The following is a 25,122-nucleotide window of genomic DNA, read 5'->3' on the forward strand; positions in this document are numbered from 1 at the left end:
TGAGGATTAAAAATGTTAATCAGCATCTTGTTATGATCTGGAATCTGCTGCTTTAAAGAGCGCTGGAAGCAGATTCAATAACAACCTTCAAAAAGGAATTAGACAAATACTTGAAAGGGAAAATTTGCAGGACAATGGGGAGTGAGCAAGGGAGATGTGACTAATTAAATAGTTCTTTCAAGGAGCTGGCACAGGCATAATGGACCAAGTGGCCTGCTTCAATATTGTATAATTTCACTGTCACTTAAACAGGCAGATTGGGGACCTCATTTTATCCAAATGACACCTTCAATAATCCAGCTCTCCCTCCATACTGCATGGAAGTGTCGGCCTAGATTGCATTTGTAAGTACAGAAGCAAAGTGCTGCAGATGTTGGAAATCTGAAATGAAAACAGAAAATGCTCAGCAGGTCAGGCAGCATCTGTGAAGAGAGAAACCAAGTTAACACTTCAGATGAATGACCTTTCAACAGAAAGGTGCTAGCTTGACCTGCTGAGTATTTGCAGCATTTTCTGTTCTTATTAGATTTGTAACCACCTGGAACAGGTCTTCAACGCACAACCTTCCTAACCTCAAATTAAGAATAGGAATGCATGTTACAGTCACGTTACACCAATGCTATAGTTGCAATGTGGCTGAGCCGTGTTCTGTGCTGCAGTATCTTTCAGTGAGAGGAGGACATTCACTGCAGAGTTGCTGCTGAGAAATGTGATTTTAGTGTTAAAGAAAGGCAAAGTGTATGAAACAAATGAGAGGTTTTTCACATTGATTTCTAAATCTGTGGATCATCCCAGAGGAACTAATTACAGTCTAGTCAATGGATTGTATAATGTGAGTTGTGTGACCGAGAAAGACTTTTTTAAAAACTCAATTACCAAGCTGCAGGGATGATTGATGTGATTAGACCATTGACTATATCTGGTTTACATCTATTATGTAGGTTATAACAGGAGAAAACACATCGGCTGTGATTAATATCCATGACCACGCCTTCCGCTAAACAAAAGCCAAGGTAATCTAACCGGGTCCTTGTTTATAGTAAGGAGAAACTTAAATTCTATAGCTCATCAGAAACTTTTACTCTGCTTTACTGCCTCAATAGAATTTGACAGGGAAGTATTTCTGCTCCTCCTTTAATACAGATCCTACTGTGATGAACCAATTACTTCATTCAGTGAAGATATAAATGTCTGCATCCCTCATGTATTTTGTGCTGGAGCACATAACTTGGATTGATTGAAAAGTACCCTACTTGAGGGAATGCTGCATTGTTAGAGGTGCTGGGCTAACACTTAGTTTCCTCCTACTTTCGGGCACAGGGTGGGGGGGGGGGGGGGCGGTGGGGGGGGGGGGGGGGGGGGGGGGGGTCACAGTTCGCGATTTGCCTGTACCCAAATTTGCAAGCCAACTTTATGCTGTCTCCTCATTAGAGTGATGGTAATGTTGAGCCAAGACTGACTGAAGCAGCTGGGTGGCTGGTCGCTCAGCAGGGTCTCAGCAGCATGAGTCGCTGGCCTTCAACTCTTGAAGGCAGCCTGCTGTCCCTCTTGAAGAGGAACTGTACTTATTACAAGGAAGCTGCTGTAGACTACCTATATCTTGATAAGCTGCAAATAGAAGGCTAGTAAATGGGAAGAGAGAGGGTTCCCAGCTTCACAGATGTAGTGCTGGAGCTCTCAATGATGGAGAGAAGTCATGTTTCCACACTGGCTAGGAGCACGCTTAAGAAGTGCCCTCTGAAGGGAATGGGAGCAGATGGCGAGTGGAGTGATCTCCTGGAGTTTGCCCTGAGTACCTGCCAGCCAAGTCCAGGGTGCCTCCTTCCTGCCCCTTCTTCCTCTCCTCCTGCATCCACATTCTCCTCCTCAACTCCGGAGGCATCATCTGAATATCTGCTGGCAATGGCCATGTCCTCACTATAATGAGGTAGTGGAGGATACAGCAGAGCAGAATTTGGACACACGCTCCACAGAGTATTGTATGGATCTCTCTGAGCATCTCCCTGCTTAGGAATACCTATGGTCAGCTCCAGGATGTTTCTGGTGGCTGCATGGCTCTCATTGTACAGGTGCTGTTCTTGCATGGTCAGGTGGCAGAAGGGAATCCTATGCCAGGTGTACAGGGGGTATCCCTTGTCTCCAAGCAGCCAGCCATGGTGGTCTGAAAATGGTGCAAACGGCAGACTGCTTCAGGATGAAGGACTCATGGTTGCTGCCAGTAGAGAGGGTGTTCACCGACATGATGGTTTGAGTTTGTTCCTGTACCTTGCCCCTTTGACATATGAGCCCACAGAGCCATATAGGTGCAATCAATGGCTTCCTGTGCCAATGGGAATATAACAATTGACATGCTTAGAAAGGACGTCCAAAATTTTTTTGAGGTATTAAGAAATTTAGGGAAATATAGGCAATGAACTGGAACATCACTCAAGAAGCTTGACAACATCCAGGACAAAGCAACCCACTTAATTGGCAGCTCATCATCAACCACCACATTCATTCCCTCCACCATTGACTCCGAGTGGCAACAGTGTGTATCATCTGCAAGATGCACTGCAGCAACTCACAAAGTCTCCTTTGACAGCACCTTCCAAATCCACGACCTCTACCACCAAGAAGAACATGAGAACACCATGATCTTCAAGTTCCCCTCCAGGACACACACCATACTGACTTGGGCGCACATTACTGCCATTCCTTCATTTCCGTAGGATCAGAATCCTGAAACTCCCTCCCTACTAGCACTGTGTGAGTATCTATATTACATTGATAGCAGTGTTCAAGAAGGCAGCACACCAGCTCCTCGTCAACGAAACTATTGATGGCTAAAACAGTAACAGTCTTATCCATATCTGTGTCCTGAGAATGACTTTAAAAAAACACTAAAGGTATGAGAAAGGTAAAGGGCCTGTCATGCTTAACAAAATGGAAGAGTGCACCAAAGGGAATGATGGGGCAATTCTTGTTGCTATGGACCACTGTTGCTAAAATTGCAATATGGAGAGTGATAGGTTGATAGCGGATGATTAGTTTGTGGTGGTTAGCGACTGTATGGTCAACAACTGGGAAAGGTTTGGGCCGGGATTTCCGGCCTCATTGTGGCGGGACCCACCACGGGAGATTTGGTGCCCCAGGAAAAAGTCTATTGACATTCTGTGGGACTGGACGATCCCAGCAGAGGATGGGGCTGGAAAAAGCCTGCCCTTGATCTTACGAGGAATCATCAATGAGCTAAGCTTGTTGCAGTGAGATCCCACTTTATGGGGAATAATTCCTCAATGTGATTTTAGTGCCATTTGCAGTTGATTTCGGACTTTGAGTTAAAAAGTAGGCACAGCAACCTAAAGCACCAGAGACTTGGTTGAAATCTTTGTAAACCGAGAATTTGTCGCTGTCAGATTGAAAGCTATATGAGGCTGAAGCACAAATCCTCTGTATGCCTTGCAATTTCGGATCAGATTCTCCGAACTCAGCAAAAACCTTAAGCTTCAATTTAGTTCACGATTCTTGGTTATGTGTTTCTCCTCAGGTGTACACACTTATCAGAGGCCTTTATGGCAGGTACTTTACTTAGCCTGTGGAACTTGCTCCTACATAGGAATAGTTACGGCAAGTTACCTCGAAAAGGTCTAAGGGGATGTTCAGCAACCTAAGCAACAAATGCTTGGTGTATGTATATAATATATATATTATATATAATATATATAAAATCTTTAAGGTAATAAAGTTGCTTCAGAAGAACATTTTCAATCAAATTTTGATGCCAAGCTACAGATATATTGAGTTAGCTGCATCGCTGCCAGTAAACCCTGGCAGCAGGATAATGGCGTCTCCTGCGTCCCCTTCTGCCTTAGACTTCCTTCAGGCCCTGCACCCCTTGTGCCTGCGCCTCTCCTCCCACAGGTTGCTCCCCTGGAAACTGCTATAGGACACCCGGCCTCCTCTCCCTTTTGTCCCTCTCTTCCTCCACAGAGGAGGAGCCACCAGCGGAGACCACAATCCCCGTTACCAGGGTTATGGAAGGCTGTTTGATACCTGGAAGGGCCCACATGGTCTGAATCCTCCGGGGGCCTGGAAGACAACAATGAGTCCTAAAATGAAGCCTTGAAATGCTCAGAATGCAACTCTGAAGCGAGATAAAGCTGTGCAGTTCACAAAATCAACCAACAGCACACGATCTCCAAAACTCCTCACAGCTCATACTGACAATGCTGCTGACCCTTCTTATCCCGTCCATGGATGAGCTTTTGCAAATTGTGGCCTGCCCGCCTACCCGCTTTTCCCCTGTGACGGACAAAAAATCGCACGGGTTACATAAACTCGGAGACAATTGGTTTGTCAAGAGCATTAAATGGCCTCTTAATTAATACCGGGTGCACCTCCATCTCCCTTACACGCCCACCAAGTGAAATATTGTGAGAGTGCACGCTGACGTCAGCACGCTCAGCTGACATCAACGCGCGTTATTTCACGCTCGAGAGAGTCAGGTGCGTGCGCTTTCCCACCGAGTGAAAGATTCTGCCAAATATCAATTCGACTCAATTTGATCGTACCTATTGAGGTTGATCCATCTCAGATTGGGCTAAAATTCAGATCAAATCTAATCTCAGCAATTTCATAAAAGACCAATTGGTGGTATCTCACAAGCCAAATGCAATTCCATATGCATGCATATATTGTTTTAGTATATTGATTTATGATGTTGGTTTTTATTAAGAATTGGGTTTAGTTCAACTTGCAGCCTCTCAAACTTCAATCTAAAAATTTGAACTCAAGTTATGTTTGGTGCCAATATTAAGAGTATACAACATTGGCAGCTCTGCAATCCTTCACGTGAGACCAAGATAAACCCAGGTCCATTCTACATCTTCTAGGCTGTTAAATATTACATCCAACTGAGAGGGTAGATGGGTCTAATGTCTCTTCCTAAAGGTGGCACCTCTGGCAATTAACTTCCTTTTAGAGCTATTTCATCTCTTTGTTTGAAGTCTCATTTGTGTTGAGCTGACAGTCCACCACGAGGCGAGCTACAGCCTGTCCCAGCCCCTGCCTCCCGGCATCCCCTTGATGCTCTTAGTTGAGTGTCCTGGGAGCCCGAAGGGGGGAGCAAAAAGGAATGGTAGGGGTAGTAGGAGACAGTATAGTGAGATGGATTGACACTGTTCTCTGCAGCAAAGAGTGAGAGTCCAGCCCAGTGCCAGGGCTCGGGATATCTGCTTGGGCTGGAAAGGAACTTCCAGCGGGAGGCTGGGGGTGGGGGGTGGGGGGTGGGGGGGGGGGGGCGGTGGGGGGGGTGGCGGTGGGGGCGTGGTTGTGGCGGTCCAGTTGTCGTGGTCCATGTAGGTGCCAATGACATAAGTAGAACTAGGAAAGAAATTCTGCAAAGTCAGCATGAGGAGCTAGGTACCAAATTAAGAAGCAGAACCTCAAAGGTAATAATCTCTGGATTATTACCTGAGCCATGTGCAAATTGGCATTGGGCAAATAAGATTAGAGAGATGAATGCGTGGCTCAAAGACTGGTGTGAGAGAAATGGGTTCCAGTTTGTGGGGCACTGGCATCAGTACTGAGGTAAGTGGGGGCTGTACCATTGGGATGAGTGTCCTCGCAAATCAAATAACTAGGGAAGTAGAGAAGGATTTAAGCTAAACAAGAGGATTGAGGTATCAAGCTTGGGTAGAGGTAGCAGTTCAAGGTGTAGAGTCAAGATAGGAGAACAAAATAGTAATGTGAGAAATGAGGGTCACAGACTGACAGGAAGGGACAGAGAGAAAAAAAACCGAAGAATACATCAGCAGTCAAGACTAGATGTTACAAAGGTAACAAAAAGACAAAACTGAAGGCTCTCTATCTGAATGCACATAGCATTCATAACAAAGTAAATTAATTGATGGCCCTCATTGAAGTACATAAATATGATCTGATAGCAATTACGGAGACGTGGCTACAAGATGACAAAGATTGGGTCCTTAATATTGAGGGGCACATGACTTCAAGAAGAATAGGTAGCTAATTAAAGGTGGAGGGGTAGCACTGTTAATAAAAGAAGGTATTGGTGCAATAGTTAGAGATGACCTTGTTTTAGGAGATCAGGATATAGAATTACTTTGGGTGGAGATGAGGAATTGTAGGGGGAAAATAGTTATTAGTGGGAGTGGTCTACAGGCACCCTAACAGTAGCCACAGTGTAGGGCAAAGTATTCAAGAGAAAAAATTGTGAGCTTGTGATAAAGGGACGGCAATAATCATGGATGATTTTAATCTACACCTCAACTGGAAAAATCAGGTTGGCAGTAGTAGCCTGGATGAGGAGTTCTTAGAATGCTTTCAAGATAGTTTAGTAGATCAGCAAGTTCTGAAACCAACCAGAGAGCAGGTCATATTAGAGTTGGTATTGTGTAACTTGATATGATTAATTAATAACCTCGGAGATTGAGCAGTTTAGGTCTATACTCGCTAGAGTTTAGAAGGATGAGAGGAGATCTAATTGAGGTATATAAGATGCTAAAGGGAATAGACAAAGTAAATATGGAGCAGAGGTTTCTCCTTCTGGGGCATTCTAGAATGAGAGGCCATAGTTTTAGGCTAAGAGGTGGTAGATTTAAATCAGAGATGAGGAGGAATTACTTTTCTCAAAGGGTCATGAATCTGGGGAATTCACTACCGCAGAGTGCAGTGGATGCCAGGACGCTGAATAAATTTAAGGAAGAGATAGACAGATTTTTAATTAGTAATGGGTTGAAAGATTATGGGGGGAGGGCAGGAAATTGGAGTTGAGGCCGAAATGAGATCAGCCATGATCGTAATGAATGGCGGGGCAGGGTCGAGGGGCTGAATTGCCTACACTTGCTCTTAGTTCTTATGTTCTTATGAGGAAAGGCACCCCAGGTGATATATGGTTGAATTTTACATCCAGTTTGAAAGGGAGAAGAGAGGGTCTAAGACTCGTATTTTAAACTTAAATAAGGGCAACCATGTGGGGATGAAAGCTGAGCTAGCGGAAGTGAACTGGGAAAATAGGCTGGAGGATAGATCAATAGAGAAGAAGTGGCAAACATTTAAGAGGATGTTTCAGAGTATTCAGAATAAGTACATCCCTATTATAAAGAAAATTTCTAAGGGGAGGACCCACCATAACTAAAGTTAAGGAAAGCATCAGTCTTAGGGAAAAAGCATACAACTCTGCAAAGATGAGTAGCAGGACAAGTGACTGGACAGAATATAAAGAATGACAAAGAATGACTAACAGGTTAATTGGGGAAAGAAATTAGAGTATGAGAGGAAGCCACTTAGAAATGTAAAAGCAGATAGTAGGAGTTTCTACATGTATTTAAAAAGGAAAGGAGTAAGTAAAATGAGTGTTGTTCCTCTAGAGAGTGACAGTGGGGAATTAATAGTAGATAATAAGGAAATGGCAGAAGGAATGAACAAATATTTTGCTTCTGTGTTCACTATAGAGAATACAAAAAAACATTCCAGTAATAGCTGCAAATTAGGAGGTGAAAGGGAGACAGAAACTTGGTGAAATTGAAATCACTAGGGAAATGGTACTGAGCAAATTGATGGGGCTGCAGACTGGCAAGCCTCTGGGTCCCGATGGACTACATCCCAGGGCCTTAAAAGAGGCAGCTAATGAGGGAGCTGGTGTTAATCTTCCAAAATTCACTAGATTCTGAAAAGTTCCATCAGACTGGAAAGTAGCAAATATGACCCCTCTATCCAAGAAGTGAGGGAGGCAGAAAGCAGATAACTATAGGCCAGTTAGCTTGACGTCTGTCTTGGGGAAGTTGTTAAAATCGATCATTAAGGAGGTTATAGCTGGGCATTTAGAAGAGCTCAAGGCAATCAGAAAAAGTCAGCATGGGTTTGTAAAAGGAAAATAATGTTTACATCAATGACTTAGATGAGGGGAGTGAAGACATGGTAGCTAAATTTGCAGATGACACAAAAATAAGTTGGAAATATGTTATGAAGAGGACATGAGGGTGGATATAGATAGGTTGAATGAGTGGGCAAAGATCTGGCAAGTGGAGTTTAACGCAGGGAAATGCAAAATTGTTCACTTTGGCAGGAAGAACAAAAAAACAGAGTATTACTTAAATGGAGAATGGTGCATAATCCTGAGGTGCAGAGGGATCTAGGTGTTCTAGTACAAGAGTCACAAAAATTTAGCATGCAGGTACAGCAAGTGATTAAGAAGGCTAATGGAATGCTAGCCTTTATTATAAGAGGGATTGAACATAACAGTAAGGATGTTATGTTTCAGTTATACAGGGCATTGGTGAGGCATTATCTTGAACACTGTGTGCAGTTATGGTCTCCTTATTTAAGGAAGGATGTAAATGCATTGGAGGTGGTTCAAAAGAGGTTTACTAGATTGATACCTGGAATGAATGAGTTGTCTTACGAGGAAAGGTTGGACAGACAGGGCTTGTTTCCACTGGAGTTTAGAAGAGTGAGGGGTGATTTGATTGAAGGATACACGCTCCTGAATGGCCTTGACAAGGTGGACATCAAAAGGATGTTTCCTCTTGTGGGTGAGTCCAGAACTAGGGGGAACTGTTTTAAAATTATGGATTACCCTTTTAGGGCAGGGATTAGGAGAATTTCTTTCTCTCAGAGTGTTGTGCGACTTTGGAATTCTTTGCCTCAGAAGGTGGTGGAGACAGGGTCATTGAATATTTTTAAGGCAGAGGTAGATAGATTCTTGTTAGGCAAGGGAATTAAAGGTTATCGGGGTTAGATGGAAATGTGGAAATCGAAACACAAGAGGGTCAGCCATGATCTTTTTGAATGGCGGAGCAGACTCGAGGGGCCGAATGGCCTACTCCTGTTCCTATTTCTTATGTTCTTATGTGTTTGGGAAGGTTGCATTAAACTGCACTAGAGAACCAGCTAAGGTGCATAGCCTCGTTGGGGGCTCTGTGACATTCGCTGCTAATTTACATTCAGTAAGGTTTAGCCAGAGACGACTGTATCTCTTTTACTTTGTAGCCAATAAGATTCTTGGTGGAGGGAAGGGGTGATGGGCGGGGCAGAAACTGCTGCACATCAAGTACTGGTGATAATTGATTTTGCGCTATTTCTCCAACCATTTTTCACACAATCCCTTGCTCCCCTGACAGCTCAAAAGGATTCAAGTCATTTATTGCAGAGAATGTTTTATATTCAGCTGTCAATCAGATCAAAGTATTATTAATAACTTTGCTGTGACAATATCAGCTAAGCTTTGTCAAATGTTTCCTCAATCTTACAGAGGGACCAAAGCTGCCTGCGTGGATCTAAGGAACTTGGAGTGTCTCAGAACCTGTCATGGGTCTTGTGAAGCCCTTGCAATAGATGTGGCAGGGTCACACCGGTCTAACACCACTCTGATGAGCAGTATAACTTTATTACCTGAACAAATGATACTGTTATGGTTTTATTCACATCAAATACCAAAATAGACATGTTAGGTGTGAGGAAACTCCTTTTATGTGAGACATGCAGTGAAATTACACCATGTAAACGTGATTTTGCAAGTTTTTTTTAAAAAACACAATGCACAGAGGGTGTTGGTTATGGTGGTGTTTAAGATAATGCCCCGCTGATGGCTCATTGTGGCTCATTGGTGCCCAGTTTTGATCTGCTAGGTCTGTTCTGAATTTAGCACAATGGTAGTAGTGAACAACAGGCTATAGAAAGCTTCTCTGTCTAAATTTTTTGTTGCTGTAATTTTTATTTTTGATTTATATCCTGGCCAATACCAAGATCGTCAACTTCTAACTCTGCCTTTAAGTCAGCTTATCTAGCGCCGAAAGCCTCCTACGTGTCCTGATCCCATCTGCTGTACATTGCAACTCATTCAAAACTCTGCTGCATGGACCTTATCTTGCATCAATCCCAGCTCACCCACCATCCCTGCCCTTGCTGATCAACTTAATGCCTCAACACTTCAAATGTAAAATTGCAAGCCTTATATTTAAATCCCCTCCTGACCTCACTACTCCCTATCTTTGTAATGTCCACCAGAACTCAAATCCCTTCCAGAACTTTCCATCCATGGCTCTTGGACAACTTTCCCTCCCTTGGCATCTTTGGCCAAATGAGACTACACATATTGAATTCCCTCCCTAAATCATTCCTCCTCCCCACCTCTCTCTCCACAAAATCTAACTACCTGCCAAGCCTTTGGTAACCCCACCTAATATCCCCTTATGAAGCCTCTTATTCCCTCTTACCTTTCTGTGAAGGAGCTTAGGGTGTTTAGTAAAGTTAAGGACACCATGTAAATGCAAGGTGATGCATCATTGTCAATGGAATACCCTGAAGAAAGGCTAATACATTTTGGCCTCCTTATTTAAGAAAGGATATAAATGTATTGAAAACAGTAGAAAGTTCACTCCATTGATACCTGGGATGGGGTGAGCAGGGGTTCAGGTTATCTTATGAGTAAAGGTTGGGCTGGCTGGGCCCGTATTCATTGGAGTTCAGAAAAATGTTTGGTGATCTTATTGAAAGATATAAGGCCCTGAGGGAACTTGACAGGGTGGGTGCAGAAATGATGTTTCCCCTTTTGGGGAGAGACGAGAACTAAGGGCCACATTTTAAAATAAGGGCTCTTCCATTTAAGACGGAGATGAGAAGTAAGTTTCTCTGAGAGAGTTGTGAGTCTTCCCCAGAGAGCGGTGGACTCAGGGCCATTGAGTATTTTTAAGACAGATATAGATAGATTTTTGACTAATGAGGGAGTCAAAGTGGGAGGGTGGGGTGGGGTGAGGGGGGTAGCCGGAATGTGGAGTTGAGACCACAATCAGATCAGTGATGACCTTATTGAATGGTGGAGTAGGTTAAAGGAACTGAATAGCTTCCTCCTGCTCATAATTCATATGCACGTATGTTCATATTTTTACACTGAGACCCTAACACAATTAAAAAAGTAGAGAAAGTGAGATTCAGCAACAGCCATTGCCAACAGCTTGCCCGTTAGTCACACCTGTAAGGCAGGAGGCATCCCAAGGCACCTTACAGATGGGCAAAAGAAACGTGAAATATGAGAAAGGCACCAGGCAATGATCATGTGGGCGAGGTAACTTGAAGCTTGACCAAGCAAAGGGGTTTTGAGAAGCTTTTAAAGGAGGAGGAAAAAGCGGAGAGGTGTAGTTTACAAATAGAAATGCAGGAGGATGGATTGGGCTACACAAAGGCTGGAATTGAAGATCGCAGTTATTTTCATGCGGAATGCTAAGCTTATGGAGGGATTTGAAGAGATAGATGACGATCTACAATTCAATATATTGCCAATATCAGTTAGTTGTGACGGCATAATAGCAAGAAGAAGCAGAGTATAAGCAATTGAGGTTTAAATTGGTGGCAGTGACACACTTTCACCTCTCAAACTATTCTAATTGTAATATTACATAGAATGCAAGCACAGAAAGGGGCTATTTGGCTCAAGCTGTACAAACCGTTGCTTCTCCTCTTCTGAGCAAGGATAGAATGGCTCCCCCCTTCTCCTACTCCTTCTTTGACAGCAACAGTGTTTTTTTAAAGGATATGTTTGCCAATTCAGTGAGTGTTTTGTTTTTTCCTTTATTCATTCACTGAATTTGGGTGTCGCCGGCTGGGCCAGCATTTAATGCCCATCCCTCATTGTCATTGAGAAGGTGGTGGTGAGCTGCCCTCTTGAGCCCTGCAATTCATGTGGTGTAGGTACACCCACAGTGCTGTTAGGGAGGGAGTTCCAGGATTTTGACCCAGCGACAGTGAAGGAACGGCGATATGTTTCCAAGTCAGGATGGTGAGTGGCTTGGAGGGGAACTTCCAGGTGGTGGTGTTCCCATCTATCTGCTGCCCTTGTCCTTCTAGATGGTAGTGGTCGTGGGTTTGGAAGATGCTGTCTAAGGAGCCTTGGTGAGTTCCTGCAGTGCATCTTGTATATGGTACACACACTGCTGCTACTGTGCGTCAGTGGTGGAGGGAGTGAATGTTTGTGGATGGGGTGCCAATCAAGCAGGCTACTTTGTCCTCACTGGTGGCAAGCTTCTTGAATGTTGTTGTAATATGCCTTTAAGGGATATCAGCATGACATTACTAGAAGGGAAATGTGTCACTTAATCCAGACTTAGTTTCACTTTTGCTTTGAGCAGAGCATACACATACACTGCTCTGATGGCTTCAAGCTTTATACCTATGTATAGCTGTTCCCATGTGCCTGGTCTTAATAAATCAACCCACAATGTGCATACCCAATCCCTTATGAGTGATTGGTGCCCGTGTCTAGTACAGTAAATAATTCCAAGGTATTATATAATTATAATAACACAACATGTTTTACTTTTTATGTGCTGTGACTGGAAAATACACACACAGACATATTTACTTGTAAGCTTTGAAAGAAAGGAACACCTGATCTAAATAAAATAATAAAAATGCTCCAACTCCCATATATGCATGCATTCAAGGGCACACACACACACACACACACACACACGTACACATAAGTAAGTTACAAAATGGGAGGACAGATTACGTAGGTTAAAAGTCTAATAAAAGTCAGTGGATGGTTTCAGACTGGGCTCAATGGTCTTTCTGGATTCTGTGTCAAGATGATTTAAAGATGTTGACGGATGATTTATATATTTTCTTCTGGAACCAGCAGCTGCTGATTTGAATCTTAAAAGACTTGCTACAATGTGTGGATGGCCAACCAGTAGGCAGGGCTTGAGCTTGCAGGGTGGATGGAGAGAGAGTGCCCACTCAGGAACCTGCTTCTACTGCATTTTTCTTCTTCTGTTCTCTTGCCTGGAAAAAAGCTGTTTCTTAAGCTCAAAAGAGGGTTAATTGGCTCAACACACGATCCCCTCTCACCAACTGACCAGTCACCCAAAGATGGTCATAGCCAGTTGATTACAGGTTTGGACATTGATTAGGTCATGCCTGGAAGGGTTCCCTTTTTAGCCAGGACTTATTGTTCAGAGTGACTGTATTTAATGGCTTGTTCTGCACCCAGTTGAATACACAAGTGATTGCATGTTTTGTGAATGAGTTAGGATATGAGTTATTCACATTCCTCTAAGCTGATCACCTCTAATGGGTTCTTCCAGACAGTCTGGCTCCATTACAGCTATGTTAATGTTCAGCCATCTTAGAAGCTGCTGTTTTAAGTCCCTGAAATGCTGTTATTCAGCCTTTTAAAATTTGACTACTGTTTTCAGCCCAATAAATAAATAAAATAAAAATTCAATACAAAGCATAGCTTTATAACACTCCCACCTCCCCTTAACTCAATCTGCGTTTCCTAGAATGCCTTTCTCCCTCAAGTACTTATGTAGCTACTCCTTAAAAGCTATTCATCTTAATTGATCAATGTGATGGCATGTTCCACAACTGGGTAAATACATTTATCTTATGCCCTTTATTAGATTTGTTTTGGACTCTGCCAAGAAGCATAGAAGGATAGAATGATATGGAAGAGAAGGAGACCATTTGGTCCTTGTGCCTACATCGGACACATGGAAACATCTTCTTATGTCTGCATTACCAAACCCTTTCATCATTTGAAAAACCACTATCAGATTACCCCTCAACCTTTGCAACAGAAAAAAGCCCCCACCCACTCAGAGGTTATAGTTATCACAAAACCTTTATTCTGAAGGCAATAACCATGAACAAACACTGGAAAACAGCAGCCTGACAAATAATTGTCAAGGAACCAGACAAATCCCCAAGCAGTTCACCTTAACTCCTCACTAAGGAGCTGTTTTATTGCCCAGGGAACAACCAGGAGTGAATGATGCCCTTGTTTGGCTTGCTGAAGTGCCCTGCATCGCCCAGTTCAGACTGGATGCACATTTATCTTACCAGCCTCCCAGTTAGGATGCCTAGAATCTGTTGAACAAATTAATTGTCCCTTTCTTGAAGCACCCTGGAACGTTGTTATTGCATTGGAGGTGCTATGTGAATGCAAGTTGCTGTTCTTGGAAAATCATCACAGACGTCCAGCAACAAGCCATCCACTAATAATGGCATAGTTGAGGCAAACACGATTTAAAGGGAAGATAGATAAACACATGAAGGAGAAATGTATAGAAGGATATGCCGATAGGATGAGATGAAATATGATGAGTGGAGGCATGCGTGGTGCACAAATGCTGGCATGGATCAGTTGGGCTGAATGGCTTGTTTCTGTGCTGTAAATTCTATATACTGGATTATTAACTCAAGTGGTGTCACAGCATTTCAGTGTTAACCGAAATTCTGATTATCAACATACAGTCTGAAACAATATAAATCAGACAGGTTAATTTAGTATTAACCTCCTTAGATACCTGGCCAATTAATATATTTAGAAAGTCAGCCTTTTAGATGAATTTGAATCCATGTGCTGGTGCTAGTCAGAACTTCTAACTCATTTTGTCCTTACAAGATGCACGGTGAGCTTAATGCTTGTCTTGCCTTGGAATGAGGTCACTGGCTTCTGGGATGTTGGGATGATGAGCTTTCTTCTGTAGATGGGTTACACATTCATCACAGATCCCATGTTCTTGACTAAATCCATCTTATGCACTGCTAATTCTAGCTGGGTGAGCTGGCTTGCAGCTAGCTTTTCTTGATTTCAAGAACAGTTGGACATCTAAGTGACATCAATGTCTCTGTCAATAGCTAGCTAAAATAGATGTATAACCTGACTTCAACAATTTCCCTCTCAGCCTGTTGCAGACACTCTTGCCTCTTTTGAAACATCCTCCTATGTGCACTAGGCAAAGAGAAAATGAAGAGAAGAGAAAATAGCTGAGAAAGAACAAATCGAAGAAGAATAAAGAGATATTCCAACCAGCCGCTTATATGCTTTGAAGTTCAAAGAATAAAAACTCTCTTTTCAATTGACTAAGCTGAGTGACACATGTGTCAGAGGAGTTCAACTCTTTTACTGTCAATCATTTTAAACAACCACACAAGTGCACAGGTCCAGATAAGGGATGACATACTTATATCTCAGTAATGAGCTATCTCCAGGCCTGTGTCAATGATTTGGGTCTTCTCTTATGGTAAGGAATGTTTTGTTCAAGGTTTTAAATAGGTTAAGTCTCTTTTGATTTCCGAGCGTTCAGTTTAAATACTGATTACATCTTGACGACATATCCCAAGGCAATTGGCTGTATTTCTCCTAAAACTACCAGCAGTTCCTGAGCTGATTTTTAAAAATATTCATTCATGGTATGTGGGCTTTGCTGGCTGGGCCAGTATTTATTGCCCATCCCTAGTTGAGAAGGTGGTGGTGAGCTGCCTTCTTGAACTGCTGCAGCCCATGTGGTGTAGGTACACCACAGTGCTGTTAGGAAGGGAGTAACATGATTTTGACCCAGTGACAGTGAAGGAACGGTGATGTATTTCCAGGTCGGGATGGTGAGTGACTTGGAGGGGAAATTCCAGGTGATGGTGTTCCCATCTGTCTGCTCCCCTTGTCCTTCTAGGTGGTAGCGGACATGGATTTGGAAGGCACTGTCTAAGGAGCCTTAGTGAATTTCTGCAGTGCATCTCATAGATGGTACACACTGCTGCTACTGTGCGTTGGTGGTGGAGTCAGTGAATGTTTGTGGATGTGGTGTCAATCAAGTGGGCTGCTTTGTCCTGGATGGTGTCAAGCTTCTTGAGTGTTGTGGATGCTGCACTCATCCAGGCAAGTGGGGAGTATTCCATCACACTCCTGACTTGTGCCTTGTAGATGGTGGACAGGCTTTGGGGAGTCAGGAGGTGAGTTACTTGTCGCACGATTCCGAGACTTTGATCTGCTTTTGTAGCCACAGTATTTATACGGCTAGTCCAGTTCAGTTTCTGGTCAATGGTAACCCCCAGGATGTTGATAGTGGGGGATTCAGTGATGGTATTGCCATTGAATGTCAAGGGCTGGCTTCTCTCTTGTTGGAGATGGTCTTTGCCTGACACTTGTGTTACTCCCAATTATCAGCCCAAGCCTGGATATTGTCCAGGGGGAGAATTTTCTGCCTGTTGGGCGGGTGGGCCCGATCCAATCTCCAGCGGGTGGGGAGCCGATCCCCGCTGGAGAAGCGGGTCCCACTGCCATTTTACATGGGCGGGCCAATGAAGGCCCATCCAGCGTGACGTCTGGCACGAAGCGCTATGCACTCCCTGTGCGGGCAGGGGGAGATTCCCTAAAAGCGAGAGTGCGCTCTTTCACGCATGCACACTAAAGAGCGCACATCTCCCTGAGGCTAAGTGCAACCTCAGGGAGATCGCTGACACTTTGAAAAATATTAAAAATATTTTTAAAAATTCCCTAACATGTCACCCTCATGTGACAATGACATGAGATGGGACATGTTCATAATTTACATAATAACTTTATTAAAATTTTTAAAACCCTGCATGAAAGCTCATCCCGCCGGTGGATGAGGTTTCATGTTTTCTCTATTCCTCGCCGGGGTTCCTGGTCGACCCGCCAAACCTTAAGGTTGGACGGGCAGGTCCTTTAATTGTTTCAATGATCCTGTCAATGGCCTTAATTGGCCGTTGACAGGTCGGCGGGTCAGCAGCTGATTTTACTGCGCCCCCGCCTTCCTGAAAATTTAAGTGGGGCAGGATGATGTCGGGGGTTCTGCCCAATGTCATCCCGCGTCATTTTACGTGTTGGCGAGCGGGCCCCGCCCCCTCCTCACCAACGGCGAAATTCTGCTCCAGGTCTTGCTGCATTTGGGTATGGACTGCTTCAGAACCTGAGAAGTCATGAATGATGCTGAACATTATGCGATCATCAGCGAACATCCCCACTTCTGATCTTATGATGGAAGGAAGGTCACTGATGAAGCAGCTGAAGATGGTTGGGCCGAGGACACTACTTGCGGTTTTGTCCTCGAGCTGAGATGACTGATCTCCAACAACCACAACCATCTTCTTTTGTGCTAGGTATGACTCCAACCAGTGGTGAGTTTTCCCCCTGATTCCCATTGACACCAGTTTTCCTTGGGCTCCTTGATGCCACACTCCGTCAAATGCTGCCTTGATTTCAAAAGTCTCACCTCACCTTGGGAGTTCAGTTCTTTTGTCCATGTTTGAACCAAGGCTGAAATGAGGTCAGGAGCTGAGTGGCCCTGGCAGAACCCAAACTGGGCATCAGTGAGCAAGTTATTGCTAAGCAAATGCCAATTGATAGCACTGTTGATGACCCATTCCATTGCCTTACTGATGATGAAGAGTAGACTGATATGGCAGTAATTGGCTCAGTTGGATTTGCCCTGATTTTTGTGTACAGGACATACCTGGGCAATTTTCCACATAAGTCAGGTAGATGCCAGCGGGTTGTATCTGTGCTGGCTTCCTGACATTCATAAAATATCCACCTTGTTGGCATGGTGGAATGACGGAAGGGGAGCCACATGAAGAGGGGTTCGAGGGGTTTTCTCACAGGCTTGGATACAGTGCTTTGGGCAGACTGCTCAGGATGAAGGCATCATGGCTGCTGCCAGGGTGGAGGACTCCATCGAGTTGAACTTATTGGCTTCGTTGCCCCTCACCTTGCTTATATGTCCTCTGCCACCGCCCAGATACTGCGATGAACTCCACGTTGTGTTTGCAAGGCATTTGTGCTGCCTCCTTCTCCTGCCTGGCAGGATCCTGAAGTGTAAAAGGTGTGGGCGATGGTGACTGCAGTGTAGAGGCGTCTCTGCTGCCACCTCTGTTGGGGAGTTGTAAATATAGTTGTTCAAAAATGGCTGCCTTAATTTGACCGTGTGCTTGTCTTACTGAGTCCAATACACAAAAGAAATTTGGCAACGAGGTTGGGATGAAATATTCTCTTACATTTCAATTGAGAAATTAAAGACAGAAGAACATTGTGACGCATTGTGACCTAAAGTTAATTTTGGAACTCTTAAAGTTGATTTTGAGGAAGTTTGAGCAATTTGAAAGATTGCTTCATGTGCAAATTGCATTCAGGTACACAGTGAGTTAGCATGGCACATAATTGAAAAAAAATGGCACCGAAAGCATATTTGGGGACAATGAGGGAATTCAACCCTAACAAGAGGACTGGTGTAATGATAAATAAAGGTTGCACATTTGGCTGAAAGTGAGTCAATTAGGAGATGAGGATAAAGTATATATCCTCCTCAGCAGGATGGGGCCAGAGGTGTTTGAGGTGGTGTCTAAATAATAATGCCCTTGAGATCTTTGCACTGTGGACTGTTCTGAATTTAGTGAGATTCTGGACTCATATTATAGCACAACTAAGAATTAGATTGCATTGAGAGTTGCATCCTGTGAAAGAAAGCAACTGCCAAGTGAGACTGTTGCAGACGACATTCTCAAATTAAAGAACTTCTCTCGTCACTGTGAGTGTGAAGTAAACTTAGAAACCAACCCCAGGGACACATTTGCAGTAGGCCTGAAGAACAATAAAATCCAGGCCAAGCTTTTGAACAAAGGCAATAAGGTGACATGGAAGGAAACCTGTGATAAAGCCACTGCCACAGAAATGGCAAAAAGAAATAGTTGCAAATTGCAAGGGAATTTTTCTCCTGAGCCGGCAGGGGAGGTCCACTAGATTTCAGTGGGATGCAAGCCACAACAGCCAAGTTCACAATCTCAGAAATTTAGATGCTGCTGTTGCCATGGTAGTCATCTACCAGGTTGAGGTGGCGGGAGATGTAAAGCTAGTTCAGGAGCCTGGACGTCCGAGAAAGTGTATATGATAGACGTGGAAACAAAAGCTGATGTTACTGAACAGGAAGATCAAAGGTTGTACTTAGTCAGAGAGCAAAGAAAACAGCACTTGGATGATGAGAGTAAAAGGGCTGAAGAAATAATTCCAGCGCCCACATGGAAAACAATTTACTTTCATCATTGATGCAGCTGCAGGCATATCTGTTATCTTGAAAGGAGAGTACAAGAAATCCCTAAGTCACATTCCCTTATGCAAAAATCATGGGAAATGACTAGTTATTCTAATAGCAGTTTTTCAGCGTGAGGACAAATTAGTATTAGGGTGGAATATGATGATATATCACACTACTTACCATTGGTGAGGAGGTGAGAACAAAGTCTCCCTGATGGGAAGGAATTTGGCTTAAGAAAATACGATTAAATTCAAAGTTATTTGCAGGCATCAGTAAGAATACGTCTGACATTGAGAAAGCGCTGATAGAGTACAAAAACATCTTTGAGCAAAGGGGACCAATTGATAAAATTAGCCATCGGTGTTTCATATGATGGTTGCGTGGCCTATCTTATTTTAAATAACTCTGATCTGACTCAGATAGTTACTGCTTTATTAACACTACATACAAGATAGGCTGCAGGGTAGATACCTCTCTCATGAGTATAGACCGTTTCATCTGCTCTATCGAGTCTCTAGCATATGACTGCTATTGTCACTCTTACATGATATACATCACTAACTTATCACCATAACTATTCAATTAACCCATTATACCACAGTAAGTATGATATTAAATATGGTAAGTCAGCAGATCATGCTGATTCATTTCTAGCCAGAGTTACTTGAGAATTACTTTACATCTGCAAATTACATGCAAGGTCTGCCAGAAAAATTAGTGAAGATACTCACAAGGTAGTGATGCTTAGTAAAGTGCTCAGTTATGGCATAAATGAGTGCCTAAAGAGTGTGATCTTGAAAAATTCCAGGAATATTTCAGATGTAGAAATGAACTAAGTGTAGATCAAGGCTATGATGGCTTTGGAGTTTAAGAGTCATTATTATGCCAGAGCCTAGACAGAGATTGTTAGAGGAACTTCATCAAGAACACACGGGATGGTCCATATGAAAACAATGGCAAGAAGCTATGTTTGCTGTCCAAAGGCAAATAGAGAAATTGAAGAGTTGGTGTAAAGTTGTAAAGTGTGTCTCAAAATGAGAAATGATCCAACCAAGGTTCCTTTCATTCCATGGTCAGAAAACTGTGGAAGCGAGTACATGTTGCTTTCTTAGAGGCCGATCAGAAAGAATACCTTGTTTTGGTTGATAGCTATAGCATGTGGATACATGCTGGGTCTATGCCCAATATCACCAGTGCCAAAACAATTGAGGTTTTGAGAAGCTGATTTGCAATTTATGGGTTACCAGAGGTGTCCGTGTCAGAAAATGCTTCTGTTTAGGTCAGAGAGCTTGATATATTTCTGAGCAAGAATGGAGTCAAACAGGTTCTAATATCATTACATCACCCAGCATCAAGTGGTGTTGCAGAAAGAGGTTTACAGATTTTGAAAAGGTCTTTGTAGAAGAATTTATGAGGTGACAACCAAATAGTGAGGTGAGAGTGACACCCTTGATGTCAAGGCAGTGTTTGGTCAAGTGTAATAATCAGGGAGCCCTAGCAAAACTGGAGTAAATGGGAATCAAGGGGAAAACTCTCCACCGGTTGGAATCATATCTAGCAACAAGGAAGAGAGTTGTGGTTGTTGGAGGTCAATTGTCTCGGTTCCAAGACATCATTGCAGGAGTTCCTCAGGGTAGTATCCTAGGCCCAAACATCTTCAGCTGTTTCATTAATGACCTTCACTCCATCATAAGGTCAGAAATGGGGATGTTCACTGTTGATTGCACAATGTTCTGCATAATTTGTGACTCCTCAGATACTGAAGCAGTCCATGCCTATGAGCAGTAAGACCTAGACAACATTCAAGCTTAGGCTGATCAGTGGCAAGTAACATTTGTGCCACACAAGTGCCAGGCAATGACCATCTCAACAAGAAAGAATCTAACCATCTCCCCTTAACACTCAATGGCATTACCATCATTGACTCCCTTCTATCAATATCCTGGAGGTGACCAGAAACTAAACTGGACTAGCCATATAAATATTGTGGCTATGAGAACAGTTCAGAGGCTGGGAATTCTGAAGCCTCTCCACCATCTACAAGGCACAGGTCAGGTGTTTGATGGAATACTCTCCACTTGCCTAGGTGAATGCAACTCCAACAACTCAAGAAGTTTGGCACCATTCAGGACAAAGCAGCCGCTTGATTGGCACCAGATCCACAAATATTCACTCCCTCCACCACCGACGCACAGTAGCAGCAGTGTGTACCATCTACAAGATGCACTGCAAGAATTTACCAAGGCTCCTTAGCCAACACCTTCCAAACCCATGACCACTGCCATCTAGCAGGACAAGGGCAACAGATAGATAGGAACACCACCGCCTGGAAGTTCCCCTCCAAGCCACTCACCATCCTGACTTGGAAATATCTCACCTTTCCTTCACTGTTGCTGAGTTAAAATCCTGGAACTCCCTCCCTAACAGCACTGTGGTATCTACACAACATGGACTACAACGGTTCAAGAAGGCAGCTCACCACCAACTTCTCAAGGGCAATTAGGGATGGGCAATAAATGCTGACTTAGCCCATGACACCACATCTCATTAAAGAATTTCAAAAAAAGGTAGGTAGTAATTTCTATGTTCCTCTTTGAGGTGAAGGCAGGATCATTGAATATTTTTATGGCAGAGGTATATAGATTCTTGACTAAGAAGGGAGTCAAAGATTATTGGGAATAGGTGGAATATGGAGTTGAAGCCACAATCAGGTCAGCCATGATCTTATTGATGGAGCAAGCTCGTGAGGCTGAATGGCCTACTCCTGTTCTTAATTTCTTTGTTTCTATGTTCATATTGGCTAGATAATTTCCTGTTCTCTTGCAGTATTACCCCATAGTCTTCAACAGGGTGCTCAGCTTACACGTTAGTGTTCAAACACATTCCTGGGACAAAGTTTTGTTTGCTTAAGCCTGACATCAACAGCAAAGCAAGAGAAAAGCAAGACAAAATGAAGGTGAGTCACGATGCAAGATACATGAAATTTAGAGAGTTCACTGCTGGTGAGAAGGTCATAGTGAAAAACCAACAAATGATAGGAAAAGTGAGTGTTTGGAGTTGCTGGAAACAAACTAGGTGCATCATGTACCTGGTGAATATTGGAGAGGGATTCTGTCAGTGTAATGTAGATTTGCTTCAAAGGGAAACCGGACAAATGGAGAACATGAGAAACCTCCTATAGTCCAAAGTCCTCCTACAGCATAAAATGAAAGTCAGAAAGGAAGTGAAAGTTGCAAAGAAACTGGTATTTTTTTTTTGGTATCACAGAATCCACCGGTAGAGCAAAGTGAGTCAAGGTCTTTGATTAAGACAAATCAATGTCACAGCTCCAACCAGGAAGTGGAGTTGGCAGTCAAAGTCAAAGTTCAGATTTGACACAGTCAGACATGTTGAGAGAGCAGAGTCAAACCAATGGAAATGAAAGTAGATACCCAGACAGAAAGAGAAAGAGCCAGATAGCTTAATTGAATGTATGTAGGAAGGAAGAATAAAAACATTATTTGCATTATTTCTGTAATGATTATATTTTTGTTAAATACATACTGTTATTAAGGAAAAACTATTTTTTTTTACATGTAAATTACCCTGGCTATATCGGTCATATGTGTTTTGGTTGTGATTACAGCATCAGATTTGCAACCCAGCTTGTTAAATTTCAGGTATTGCTGATGTTGGTTTAATCCTATTGGGAAATTAGGTACAAGTGACATTTTACTTTTTAACACACAGTTGATTTCTTTTAAAACTTAGGAGGGAGTGTCATGTAGAGTCCTCTCTGCTGCCCTCTCTGTTTGGGAGGTGTAAATAAAGTTGTTCAATAATACAGTTGAGCGTGTGCTCATCTTATTCAATGCAATGCACAACAGTGACCTTCATGGTCACTGGAAGGGCCATCCTTGTCCTGCTTTGAGACTTAAGCTCAAGCTAAAGGATGATAGTGCAATGTCATCACCAACTTCTTGGTAAATCTGAACCACCTCAGGCATTGTCGGGTCATAGGAATAAGTGTATTTCTCCCAGAATACCTGTGATGGATAGGGCCTTTGATGGACAGCCCTCCTCATCCCCCCTCCTTGCAGAGGTTCCCTTCTCTGCCTCCTCTGCAGGTAATGTTGCAGCCCAAGAGGTACTGCAACAACTACCACTATACCTGGGTGCAGCACTTCTCTCTCCTCCTGTAATCATCAACTACCAAAAGAAATCTCCTGCAACAACACTTTGCAGTGCTTCCACCAACTCCACCTGAGCAGAAAGTAAGTAACTGCAACTTGAATAGCCCTTTAAACAGCTCTGGCTCCAGACCTATCCTCACTTCTTGCCATTTTTTTATTGTGTTGAGTGATTAGTGCACATGCAGGCAGGACCTGCCTGGTGAGAGTTTGCAATTCTGACATTGAATCAGTCAGTTAGGCTGTGTGACATCAGGAAAGCATCCATTCACAGCTTTCTGAAGCACACAAGGGTTATGCCTCCACGCACACTTCTTCTGCACTTGTGCCATGCAGGAAGCAGCCAGTGGTACATCGCACACTCAGTAAGTGGCTTAAGGCCTCCATATGCCACCCAGATTTCCCTCAAAGAGCTCCGCCATTAGCTATGGTGGTGTTGGGGACAAAAGACCACATCCTTGGACTTTTTTATGGACAAGTATTTGTGACTTTTGTGCTCTACTGACAACTGAACTTTCAGCTACAGTAATTACTGAACTAGAATTGAAATAGTTTCTTAAGGCACTCTGGAGGGCCAGGGTGGACGGAAGGACACTTTACTAACCATGAATCAGCACACTTCACATAGAAAACATTCATGGTTATGTTTGATAGCCGGTGCATGCAAAGCAAACAATGGAATCTTGGAATGTTTGACATAATAGTGATAGATTGTATTATGCAGCGATAATTAACTTTCAGCAACAATCAAAGCAATCTATGAGTGGGGGTATTCAGCTGCCAGTGCAATATTCCAGGAAATATTAACTGACAAAGACTCTACAATCCAGCCTTAAGATGTGTGACAAGTTGAGCCATTGGCAGCAGCCAACTTAACTCTGGTTGTCTTTTACAAGGTGAGAATTTTCCTGTTCTTGTTTAATTCCATTCAAATGTAAATTGTCCAACCATTGTCTGTAATATTGTCCCGTACGTACACTGTGGTATTTTCATTTTATTATTTTGCATTTTTACAATATCATCAAGTCTTGCCCAAACAGCAAACAAAAATAATTGCCAAGTTCCTCACACAGTTTCTAGTCATCTGGTTTTCATGGTTTTGACAATGCTTTAAGTGGATTACAGGCCCATTTCTCTTGGCTCAGCTAACCTTAGAATCATAGAGGGTAGATGGAAGCTAATTGATCCATTGGTGGATCATTGAGAGAGCTATCTAATTAGTCGCGCCCCCCTGCTCTCTCCCCATAGTTCTGTAAGATTTCTCCACTTTGATTATTTATCCAATTCCATTTTGCAAGTTACTATTGAAGCTGCTTCCACTGCCCCTTCAGGCAATGACCTCCAAACCCCCTACCACCCTTTGGCTGAAAAAAAATTCTTCTCAACTCCCCTCTAATTCTTCTACTAATTACTTAAAATCTATACCTCCCGGTTGTCGGTCTTTCTACAAAGGAAATAATTTATTTTCATCCACTCTATTTAGGCCTGTCATATTTTATACACCTCAGTTCAATCTTTTGCAATCTGCTGTATTCCAAAGAGCACAAACCCAGCACATCCAATCTTTCCTCATAGCTAAAATTCCCCACTCTTGGCAACATCATAGTAAATCCCTAGCACAATCACATCCTTCCTGAAACACGGTGACCAGAAATGGATACAGTGCTCTAGCTGTAAGTAGTGTTTTACATAGTTCGAGCTTAACTTCCCTGCTCTTATACTCTGTTCCCCAGCCAATGGAGGAAAATATCTTGTCTGCCTTCTTAATTACCATAATCTCCCCCCTCTACAATAGGCCATCTAACTCCTTTAGTCTGTTCCACCACCATTCAATGAGATCATCTAACTTCATTTAACTGTATTTGCCTCATTTCCCACAACACCTTCGGATAACAAAAATCGGTCAATCACAGTAAAATCTAGCAACAATTGCTGTTTGTGGAAAAGAGCTTCAAACTTCTACTAACTTTTGTCTGTAGAAGTGTCTCTTAATTTCACTACTGAAAGGTCTGGCTCTAATTTTTAGACTATACCCCCTGGTCCTATGCACCCAACTAGTGGAAATAACCTGGATCAAATAACCCCCTTAACCTTTCAAATGACAGGGAATACAAACTTAG

This window comes from Carcharodon carcharias, chromosome 18 (genome assembly GCF_017639515.1).
Source record: "Carcharodon carcharias isolate sCarCar2 chromosome 18, sCarCar2.pri, whole genome shotgun sequence".
Taxonomy (NCBI): domain Eukaryota; kingdom Metazoa; phylum Chordata; class Chondrichthyes; order Lamniformes; family Lamnidae; genus Carcharodon; species Carcharodon carcharias.